Below are 12,719 nucleotides of genomic sequence, written 5' to 3'. Positions count from 1 at the left end.
TATGTTCCATCACCCCTCTACTCGCCCCTGTTTCCTTGGCTCTTGCTCTCCCCTCTGACCAGAGTGACGCTGTTGCTGGCTCGTACTGTGCCTGTCATGAGAAATTCGGGCTGCTGTTGCCAACATCACTGCAGGTTTGGGACCCCCGGTGAACCTCTGACTGACAAGGAGAATTCCCTGTACTGAGATCCTGGCTGGATCGCACAAGGGAAGGATCTGGCCTCCCCAGTGGCCACTTGGAGTGGCCGAGGGACCTAACACAGAAGTACGGAGGTGTTCCCACCCAATGGAGCAGACTTTGACCGATCAGAGAGAGGAAGGAGCCAGGAGATAAAGTGATCTGTCCTCCTCCACTCTCTCCATCCCTATGGACAGGTCTGAGAGGCAGGTCTTTCACAAGGCCTCTCTATGTCCTATAAAAATTGAGCAACCCGTTACGTCTGGTGACGGACATAGCCACCTTGGGAATGTACACCTTCGTGTTGTGTTCTCTGGGAAACAGGCTCTAAGACAGGGTGTGGTGTGTTGCATCAGGGAAAACTTTTGGGATCCATGCCTGGAGAAGGGAAGGGAGAAGCCGTCTGGGCAGAAAAAGAGCTTTGGTTGTGATACGGTCTTGATGAGGACGTCAGCCGTACCTACAGATGGCGTTGAAGCTTTGCTGGCCCTCTAGAATTATCCCAAATTGGTGCAAAAAGACTGGGCATCAGCCAGTCACTGGGTGGAGGCTGTCCTGGGGAGGCAGCATGACTTTGAGAGAAGCAAACGCTAAAGAAGGTTGACAATGGAGGGCCCTCTTCTGATACCAGTCCTGGCAGTTAGGGAATAGTCCACCCTCCTGAGCAGCCATGTGAGAGACGCCTCCCAGCATCTACTTCAATGTACCCCTGTACTCCTCAGATCCAGTTGTATAAGTAGGGGGAGCAGCTCTTTTAGGACTCCGGTAGGCCTCTTTTTCTGGGAGAAAATCATAAGAGGAAGGTTCATGGGGTTGACTGTATGCACCGCTGCTGCAGCTGGTCTCCGGGCCTCAGTTCATACTCCTTATCCCCCTCCTCTATTGTCCCTTCTAGGTCCCCCTCACCTTTAGCTGGCACCTCTGCTGCTCTCGGTGGCTAACTCAGCAGCATGACTCAGCCCCCCATCCCTGAACAATCTGAGCCCCAAGAGTACCATGCTCTTTGCATACTGTGGTTCCTGTCTGAAGAGATATCCAGGTGGGTCACCTGGGGATAGGGGGAGGGGGGCAATGTATTTCCTCATATCCTCATTGTGTAGCATTAGCCTGACCTCAGTGTCAGTTAAACCCTGACAGGATGGTAACTCCCAGTGCCCAGGCAGCAGTCAGAGCTTAGAGTTCAATGTGAACCTTGATGTGTCCTCTAGTGGAAGTTCCTTCTTTGGAACCAGGACCCTTAGGAACACAGAAGGCAGAATTGTGAGGATGGAAACCATAAAAGTCATCCAATGGGTTCTTGAAAGTGATGACAAACAGGCCACTCCCACTTCCACTTCCCAGTCCTGGACTCGTGTAATCTACCAGCTGGGAACATGTCACACATGGTTGTTGGCTCAGAGTGTGTACTATACCCCGGAGGAAGGTTTTCCTTTCTGGCAAGGTACTGCTTCAGAGCTGCTGCTTCCACTGTGCTTTGGTCAGGCCAATCCACTGCTCCCTCAGGCCCATACCTTCTGAGTGGTGAAGTCCGTGATATGGTCATGTGTCTATTTTTGTGCCTCATTTGGTGTAAGACGGTCCCTTGGCCCAATGCAGTAGTATGTGGGATCACATGCTAATGGATCGAATACTCTGTAAGACCTTCAGTAGGTCTGGTGGGCAGGAAAGGGAAATCCATAGAGGGATACGTGTCTCTTCTTATGGAATGAATTGCTGGACCATCCAGACTGAAGGAGACTAATGTCAGTTCACCACCAAGTGCCTTCCTTGTTCAGGGATGATGCTGTATCAGGGACATAGAGTTGATGGCAGGTTAGACTTGGGCAATGGCAATAATAGATCAGCCCAGGTAAGCAGAAGTGGGTGCCATTGGGCTCGTCTTATAGGGCCTGCTACTGCGATGACTCCTCTCATGAGCTCATTATGCCAACCTTAAGTGGTCAGTGACAGAGGGTAGTTGACATCAACTGTCTGAGCTGTTTTGCACACCTGATTGCTTAGCACTTCTGTGACAGACGCTCTAGTAGGTGTTGCATATAATGCAAAGATCTTCATATGTTGTGCCCATTCCTGCGTGTCCATCCTTACAATCTTTCTCCTTCGGGACCCTTTATCAGCTGGCCAAGCCTTTTTCCATTACCCATACATCTGGGTATGTTACAACCTCGGGCAGGTCCTTTTTGTTCATGAAGTCAATTAACCAGATGCACCAACCAAAGTGCCGCCCACTGATCACACTCAAGTCAGACTGTACAACAGCCACCATTCACTTTTGAGTTATGCCTGTCTACCAAGCTATCCCATCAATGAATCAAGCCTGAGGACTTTCCTCCATCAGGTGGGTGTGAGATCACCCTCTGCAGCTGTACGAGTGAACTCAAGGAGTCCACCTGGAGCAACAGTGGTAGGCGACATGAGGGCTCTGGGACACCTGTTATGCAGCTTGCTTGTAGGCTGTGGTCTTGCCCGGGTTCAGTTTGGGATATATCTCTTCCATCTTGAGATGAATTACTGCTGTGCCATCCTGAGCCAAAGGCCTAGTGGGTTTGATAGAGCCCCGCTCATAATGGCAGTTCTGGCCACACAGTCACTTAATCCTCTTGTCAGGTGGTCCATCTCTACTTGGTAGTATGACAGAAAGTGTTTTTTTAAAAAGTGTATGATCCTTGTCTGCACCTGCCATGATCTTGGTCTGTATTATCATTCCCATTGGGGCTTACTATAAACTCCACATGGTAACTTTCCCACTATTGATGCCTTTAATACTAAGGGTCAGCTCATTTGTGTGACCCAAGTAACAGGCGTGTTGCCTGTACCAGCTGAAGAGCTCTTTCCTGTTCTAGACCCCACTCCCTGGCACCTGGTATACAAGTCTGAGCCATATTCCCAGGTACGGGGTATGCCACCTCAGGAGCTGAGGCGGTCTATTAGATGTAGTGATTCTTTTGTTGTATGGCAGGTGAGAGATACAATGATTTTCTTTTTATTTGAAAGAAACATCCTAGACCACTGGACACCCAAAATGCCATAATGGGATAGTCTTCACAAGGGTTATCTTCCACCTGCTAGGGCACTTGCGTTTTACCAAAGCCTCCAAAATATTTACCACTTCTCACTATTGTGGTCCAATTGGCACGATGTTCTCAATATAATGGACCAGCATAGTGCTCTGCAAGACGTTCAGATGACCCAGGTCTCTTCGGACAGTTTACGACAGGCGACAGGAGAGTTAACATAGGCCTACTGCAAAATGTTAATGCATATTTTTACAAGTTGGGCTCCTGGGGAAGCAGACTAAGACAGGGATTAACGTGCAAGAAATCTGTTAGGGCGTGATCTTGCAAAGGGATAGAAACGGAGGTGGGCAAAGGGAAAAGTTGGGCTATGATAAGCCACAGCAAAGGCACCATCTGACTCTGAGGGACTCTGGAACTGAGAAGAGCCTTCAGAGTTGTTTCAAATTGAGACAAGGGCCAGGCCTCTATGCTGCCGCATTGCCCGGTCATTGGGAAGAGGGTATTGCTTGGATGAGGCATCTCTCTTCAACTGAGGCAGTTCCTGAAGGGGGCTGACAGCTCAGGATTGTCCCCCAGCAGCAGTTCTAGCCACTGATAATCCTGTCATTCCTGAAGTGAGATCCAGGTGCCATATCACAGCATCTACTAAATTTTTCTTCCTTTCCTCCCTCATTTCCTTCTTTCTGTTACTCTTAAATCCCTGGGATACAACCCTAATAAAGTCCTAGCATGTAAGCTCTTGCCTCAGGCTCTGTTTTCTAGAGAATCTGGGCTAAAAGACCAAAGAGCTATATATGTTTGCTTTGGCTTCTATTCTGTAGCCTTAAGTGGACCTACTCCAAAATGGAACTCTCTACTGTGAAAGGAATGTATAGAATAAATCACACACACACACACACACACACACACACTTAGGACAAGATGGACTAAGAGGCAGGACACTTGACTCCTAGTGAAGCTCAATTGTTCACTTGTGAATATTAGGAATGTAGTTTGGTCTCTCAGATTTCATTTCTAATTTGATACAGTGGACAGAATAATATCTGATATTCCTAGTTGCATAATGATGTCAAGAATCTGAACGAATATAACGTATGTCAGAGCACTTTGCAAATATCACAAGCTCTCTGGTAATAAATTCTTATCCTTCCCTATTATATTCTCCAGAAAATGTACTGACCAAGGCAGCAGTGATCCTATCCTTTAAGAATCATTGCTAGGGCTGCATGATGCACAATAATGCCCAAATGTAGTCACACTAGGACACTGGGAAGCCACCAGATCAAATGTTTCTCTTGTCCCCTGCCGAATTTCCTGACACCCCATCTACTGGAGGATGAGGTTCTTGCCTCAAAGACTTTAAGTAAAAGCAACAGAGTCATAGTATTACCCAAATCCAGGGACCATTGCCAGCTGAATCTCTAAGTGGGACCCCCTGGGGTCATGCTATGTTATGGTCTTGTTGTTGATAAGTATCTGAGGGCAAGATAGTCAACTTCTCTGTGGGGGGAAGAGTGGAAGGGGAGACACTAGGAATCAGGCCAATGAAAAGGGGAACAGAAATATGAAGTCAGGGGGAAAAACTTCTTATATATTTTTATTTCAATAAGGTGTAGCCCTTGTTAAATTTGTAGTCTAGGTCCCCACCAAGAACCGCTAGAGTGACACACTATGGGGCGCTGGGGTGGCTCAGTCGGTTAAGTCTGACTCTTGATTTCAACTCAGGATCATGATCTCAGGGTTGTGAGATGGAGCCCTGCATCAGGCTCTGTGCTCAGCAAGGAGTCTTCTGGAGATTTTCTCTCTATCTCTCCCTCTGTCCATCCCCCCTACTCACTCTCTCTCTCTCTCTCTAATATAAATAATAAACCTTAAAAAAAGGAGTAGCACACCCCATGCCATAGGAGAGCTAACACCAGAGCTGTGTCACTTTTGCCCATGATACCTTGCTATTCTACTTTCCCTCCTATCTCCATCCCTCTGAAATCATCAATGGCTTCCTTCTGTGGGATTTGTACAAGCTTCTCTTTTGACCCATGTATGAGAGGGTAACATTCATAATTATTAAAATAAAATTTTTAGTCCCTTAACTTAAGCCTTACAATTAAAGAGACTTTCATTCTGACTAAGAATGAAAAATTAGAACATGACCCCCTCTTACTTAATTAGCCCCCTCTTTTTCTGCCAAGATTTAATTCTGCAAGTCTTTTGAAATGCAACATGTTAGAAATGAAATAACACAGAATCCTCAAGCACTCTCAGGGGAGGGATGGGTAAAAGTCTTTTTGAAAAAGCAGAAAGTAATGAGAAAATAATTAAAGGAAACATCTCTGACATATTAAGACTAAAACAAACCATATGCTGTGGCAGAAAATTATTTCCTGGCACCCTAGATGAAGGCCGAATGAGGAGGTTCTCCTCTCCCTTTTTGAAGACATGCTTTAGCTAACCCTTCTTGGAATCATGGGGCCTTATTCCCCCTACCCGCAGGGCTCTGAGTGGCTGTCCTGTCCATCAGTATCTGCCACGGAGCCTGCCATAGAACCAGCAGCAATTACTGGAATGTTGGGCAATGACCTACTTTCCAGTTTTGTGAACCAGTAAAACTAATTTAGTGCTCTCTTTTCCAAAGCACAGAATTCATTGATTTTTCAACAGATCAATGCCAGCTACCCTAGACCAAAATAGCATTAAACAGTCCCTAAGCAGTTCTTCTGTGGTGAACTGAATTGCATAGACAACGAAAGATGTGCATCTACAGTGCATTCTTTATTAGATTATTTATTATTATCTATATGCATTTACCCTGAAATAAAATATTTGTAGGTAAATCAACAAAATTACAATGGGCCACTTCCAATATATCAATTGAAAGAAAATGGCAAGATGCCAAGGAGCCAGATTGGGTCTTATCAGCACTAGCTTAATAGTTGGCTGCAAATTTGAGGTAATTTAAAGAACACTCGAATATTAATTCTGTACAAAATTGTGAATCAGTAAGTGTTACAGATGGAAGAGTTCCTTCAGGGATCCTTAGCTGGTAGGTAGGCTATAGGGCTGGGGGTGGGCACTGCTCATCAGACTTATAGGAGAGACTTTTCAAAATATGTACACAGATTGTGTAGAACCTCTGACTCAACCTGCGAGTATATTAAAGTCTGGGAGGATTGTGAGATGGTTTCACAAATATTTTAAAATATTGATAAGTGACTTCTCACTTCCCTAGAAAACCTGCTGTCCTATAGAAAAAGAAATTGAGTCCGAGAAAAGTATGCTTTAGCAAAAAACAAATAGCTAATAAAAAGTACATCTGAGACCACCTATCCAGATGTTCTGATTCCAAATCCAGAACACTAAATTTACTTCATTCTTTTTAGACTATGATCAATCTTGTTAAATTTAGAGATGACGTGCTATAACCTTTTGTATTCCTTCACCTCAGGGCCCAGCCGAACTCCTCACCGGTGGTAAAAATTGACTGTCTACTAATTTGAAAACACAGATTATAAAGTTTCTTCAAATGTTAAGATTTTATATTATGCTGGTGGATAGCTTAAAATTGGCCTTTGTAGGATTAGTTACAACATGGAAATCAGAATATTCAACAAATCTAGACTTATTTTCCTGGAAAGCTATTTGTTAAACATATGCTATCACGTAACTTAGAGCAGACCTGGTGGGTAATAAAGTCTGTCAGCTCTAATATGTCTGAAAATCTTTATTTCATCCTAATTTTTCAAAAAAGCTCATGAGCACCAAAAGGAAATAACATCACTGTATATCATATTCAAGCTACTAAAAACTAATGATAAAAGGAAATCTTAAGAGATCCCTCCTGCCAAAGACATTATGTAAAGAGAAGCAAGTATGAGAATGACGGCAGACTTCTCATCAGATGCATTGCAAATCAGAAGAAGATGGGGAAACATCATTAAATTATTGAGAAAAGTTAAATTCTCAATCTAGAATTCTATATCTAGCAAATATTTTTTTTTTAGAAAAGTGAAATAAAGACTTTTCAGATATGTAAGAACTGAGAAAGCATGCTAGTGCCTAAGGAGAAATCATAAATGTCCTGGTGAGTTTGGATAATTTAGGGGCAAGTCATCTAGAAGTCTATTTGCAGGAAGGACTAAGACATCTTTTGGGAGAAGAGGCATCTTAATAAAAATAAGAAGCAGATTGACCTGGCAATAAAGTTCAGTGATAATGGGTGCAGGAACAGTACTATTTTAAGTGTAATGTGCAGGCATTTAGATTTTGCACAGGGCCCAGTGCCCATGGGATTCGTATCTGAAGCCAGTGACGGGGACACAGACCGAGCTGTAATTAAAAACTGCAAGATATGTTTTCTTAAAAGTTCTATGAGACTTTGGGAAGTAATCAAGACCCCATGTTGATACTTTAATTGACCACGCTGACACTCTTTCATAGACTCAACTCTCAGAAGTGTTGAGAGACATTATGTCCAAGTTTACCCCCATGTGATAATGGTCTAAATTTTTGTGTGAGTGTGGGTGAGATTTATTTGGAAATTCCAGCATATATTAAAGGCATCTGTGCTAGGGGCTGAAATCCTGCATTAGCTGAAGGAAAAGAGCAAATAAAGACATTTTATTTGTTGTGGTCTTTGTTATGAATGTGACCAGTATCTTTTTAATTCTCTTTCTATTATTTGAAGTATTTCTCTTATTCGGTGACATATCCCTAGGGTAGAACTCTCTCCCAGCCTTTCTTGAAGCTCGGGTAAAAATTGTCAGATATATTACCTGATATTTTTAGATAGAAAGAACTGAATTTGGGGAAGCAGTTATGAAAGGGAATCCGTTAGAAAGAATAAACATAGAGATATCTGGTTTACAGAGAAGCAGTGATAGACTCTAGTGCCAAACAGCAGTGAGGCAAATCATGTATTTGTGCTAAATAGCAACAGAGCAGTCTCTGATGGATTAAACTCAGTGTATGTTTCGGGCATTGTTCTTGGCTCCATTCTTGCCCATCCCCTGACCTCCCAGAGTTTAGGACCAGCCTAATATCCTTTAGTACATGCTCTTTACTGTGTTCACTAACATGACTGGGTTCTAGGGTTCTGTTGTTTTCACCTAAGAGCTCCAGCTGATGTGTTCTCTACTGTATACTGATTTTCATAGTCATAATCCCAAATGTACTTCCCCCAAACATTCCAGCATTTTCTCATTTCCCAAAGTGCTAAATTTTCAGAATTCTGACTCTCCAGACTCACATGCAGTCAAATGGTGGATAAACTGCTTTTTCCCAGTGTATTTCTGACACAGCTTTGAATGGCCTCGTAGGGAGCCCTGGGTGGCTCAGCATGATCCTGGATTCCCAGGATTGAGTCCCACATTAGGCTCCCTGCCTGGAGCCTACTTCTCCCTCTGCTTGTGTCTCTGCCTCTCTCTCTCTCTCTCTCTCTCTCTCTGTTTCTCTCATGAATAAATAAAAAAAAATTTTTTTTTAAAAAGAGAGCCTCATAAATCCCACAAGACCTCATCGTGGCAAAGATTGAATATCTTTCAAGGAGGAATGTTGAATAGAAGACATAACCTTAAAAATCATATAGTACCATTTCCTCTCCTTAACAGAAAAAGGAACTCTGGTGGGAATCTATCGATCTTTTGTACACTGAAGATGCATGGTCAAAACCCCCTGCTCTACCATGAAGACTCTGCCAAAAGTACCTGGAAGAGCATTGAATGGTTTGGTCATCTAGACAGCCACTGCCATTTCTACAATGTACACTTCACAAAAATAAGAGAATGATTTATAAATAAATCAACCTGGAGTTCTCGTTGCATGAACACGAAGGAATTTTAAAACAACCAAGGAAATGTATTATAAGGCTAGTCAAGTATATGATACCACTTAAATTCCTCTTCTATTTGTAGAAATAAAACAAAATATCTTGAACATATAGGTTTTCTCTAGAACATTTAAACTATAATTGATCATCAGGGAGGGAGACAAATTTTGAGAGACTCTTAACTCTGGGAAACTAAGTATTTCAGAAGGGTGGGTAGGTAGGGGGATGTGGTAACTGGGTGACGGGAATTAAGGAGGGCATGTGATGGGATGAGCACTGGGTGTTATATGCAACTGATGAATTATTGAAAACTATATCTGAAACTAATGATGTATTATATGTTGGCTAATTGAATTTAAATTTTAAAAAGTTTGTAATTGATCATGAATTAATATATGTAGTTGGCACAATGATGAAATTAACATAATTTCAGCCTTTAACAGACTATCTGTTTGTGCCCCCATCATGGTCTTCTTGTGCTCCTTCTCCCCTCCAAGGGCTCCCTTGCTCACTCACCCTCCTTCCCTTCCCAGCACTCAGGGCACCTCGTGTCCATCACTACTGTAGTCCTTCGTCAAGAGAGGAGCAGGTGTAGTCACACATACAGACGTGACTGATAACGCTTGATGACTAACTCTCTGATGGGTGTTTGCATTTCGATTTTAAATCTAAGGATGGATTGATATGAGAGTCTGCTCCTGGCTTTGTTGTCACATCTAGATTTATATCCCTTGTGAAGCTGCCAACACCATTCACGGCCAACATCTAAGGCAATAACAGAGATTGGTCCTGCCTGAATTTGCCTCAAGGCTGGGTGTACATTCACAGGTATTCTTCAGCACAGAAGAGCTGATCGCCAGTCTCTGAGGCCTTTTTGCTAAGCCATACGTGCAAGAAGTAGTCAAGATTGAGAAAAGAAAAATATAAAAGCAAGTCTGAGAAGTCATTTTAATGCCTATGTGACATTCCATTCTTGTACGCAGCCGGGATGTACCAACCACTGCAATGTTATCGGCCTCCTGTAGGAACTGAACCTACTGCAAAGAGCATTTGCCTTCAGAGTAGTCTGATAGCCATCATTGATGAGGTCAGTGGAACACTTAGCGGTCAAGAAGGCTCACCAAATAGCTTCAGAAGCACAGTCATTCTACCCATCCTGACTTTAGGTTTGGACTAACAATTATTTGTATTGGCTATATTGCCTGAGAATTTGCGAACATTTCTATATGCAGCAGCTTTGAGAAGAGAGCGGGAGAGGAACTGTTCCTACTGATATTTGGGTCTCAGAGTTAAGGGAGTTACTCAGGTGACACATCTAGGAACGCTAGAACAGGGACTCAAAATAATACTAATTCTAGTGCTCTCTCTACTGAATCCCAGTCCTTGTCATGCAGCTTCACTGAAGGACAAACCTACACACACACACACACACACACACACACACTACAAGAGGTTGATGAATATCGAACTAGCCCTTGTGCAAAGAACTAGCTCCTTGTTTATAAGGAGCTACAGAAGCATCAAAATGGGTTGGTAAGACAACAAAACTCTTCTACTAGATAGGAGAGGATTCGACCTTTTATCCCACAGAGATATATTGAACACTCACTGTGAGAAGCCCTGGACTAGGGACTGGGGTGCAATAGGACATGGGATTGATAGGGTCTCGGTCCTCCTGGAGTTGATCTAACCACTAAGAAAATGGGAACAGTCGATCATTTGAACAGCTAAGGTTTGGGCTCACGATTGTTTATGAGTGGAGCCGACCGTTCCACCCACCCACCCCATTCCCCCTTACGCTATAACATTCTCATGAAAAGTCTCTTCTCTAGCTGCTTATAAATCCTAGAGGGGAAAGATCACACATTTTTATAACCACCATGTCACAATTCAGGGGAGGAGAAGGGCGGTCAAAGTGTGAGAAATTCCAGGGATAGCTCTCTGTAAAGGGAGTCGATGGCCATCAGCTGTATTGTTAGTTTAGGCCGCCCTAAATCACTCTACCAGGCCCCACAAGAGTCATGCATTTTATTTATGTAAAAAGATTTGCCCACAAAAATGTAGGGGGTGAGTAGAGCATTCCAAATGTGTTTGGGTCTGTTAAAATTGCCTGAACCAAATATGTGAGTTATTCATCCTGTGTAGGGAAAGACACAGATACCTGGCAACCAGTATCCAAAGATTCCTGGGCGCTGCACTGAAACCATACGTGGTATAAAACACCTGCGGAGTCAGTGCACCTTTATTTCCCGGTAAGGTGAGCACAAACAGCCTCCAGATGCATAATTGTGAGAGAGGGCTAGCTTGCCTTCTGTGTCTTTCTTTCTCCCCTATTTCCAACATCTACCATATTGATGTCCTATAATGAAATAGGAAATAACCTGATACAAGTATTTTACACTTTAGTATTTAAGTTCAGCAAACAGGGGTGCCTGGGTGGCTCAGGGGTTGAGCATCTGCCTTTGGCTCAGGTCATGACCCCAGAGTCCTGGGATCGAGTCCCACGACCGGCTCCTCACAGGGAGCCTGCTTCTCCCTCTGCCTGTGTCTCTGTCTCTCTCTCTGTGTCTCTCATGAATAAATAAATAAAATCGTTAAAAATAAATAAATAAATTCAGCAAACATGCATGCATATCAGCTGTAAGCCAGCCGCCGTGATACTGATCAGGTTCCACAGAGAGCTTCTAGTCTGCAAGAGACACGACACACATACACAGAAAAGTATAGTTTCTAAGTTACTAAGAGGTCCATAGGAAGTGGATTAAAAATATATTAGAGGCATGCACCTTGGTAATTAATAAATAAATGATTAATTTGTTTATTCAACTGATAACATATTCATCCCATGTTGCAGAAACTTTGGTAGCTGCTGGAAACACAGAAGGAAGAAAACCAAACAAGCTGAGTCCTTGCCCTGCTCAAATTTGCATTTTAATGGGAAATGTGGATAATAAATAACTAAACAACAGAGGTATATCATACTGTACCTCATTCCCATGTGCTCACGTGTGTTCTATGCCACATCCCGTCTGAACTCCCAGCTTTCTATATATGAACCATTTTCGTGCATGTCTCTCAAATGTGATTTCCTTACTTACAAAAATTTCCTTCCCTTCCAGTCCAATTTGGAAGGTGCCCTCCCACCCTTCAAGGCTCAACTCAAAGTCAGCTCTTCTTCCAAGCCTTTCCTACTAATCCTGGGACATGTTAAGGTTCTCTCCTATGGCTTGTCATAATGCCCCATGCTGTGGACCTCAGTTCCTGCAGGTGTGACAATGAAGCACTAGCAAACATTTGTATGCCTTTTCTCCCATTAGGTGAGGAGTTTCTCAAAAGAAAGGACCGTGGCTGATATAAATCAGCCCTTCATGCCATGTACCTAGGAGGTAGCCTGTACATGGAGCTAAACTGCAAATACTATTATCAACCACAATGATAGAAATGATGCAAGCTACAAGTGCCAACAATGTGCCAGGCACTCTACTGAGTGAGTTATTTCCAAACAGTCCTTTGAGTTATGTATTTTATTAGCATCTCTATTTTATAAGTAAGAAAACTGAAACCCCTTGAGGTTACATAATTTATCCAAAGTCAGAATTCTAATAAAGGATACATATCTAATGAATGAATAAATAAATTGCTTTTTATTTTATTATATCAAAAAACTGTGCACATGGACTCATCCTTAAAAATTAGGTATTCA

The sequence above is a fragment of the Vulpes vulpes genome, chromosome 7 (genome assembly GCF_048418805.1).
Source record: "Vulpes vulpes isolate BD-2025 chromosome 7, VulVul3, whole genome shotgun sequence".
Classification (NCBI taxonomy): domain Eukaryota; kingdom Metazoa; phylum Chordata; class Mammalia; order Carnivora; family Canidae; genus Vulpes; species Vulpes vulpes.
This window is presented reverse-complemented; position numbering follows the sequence as displayed.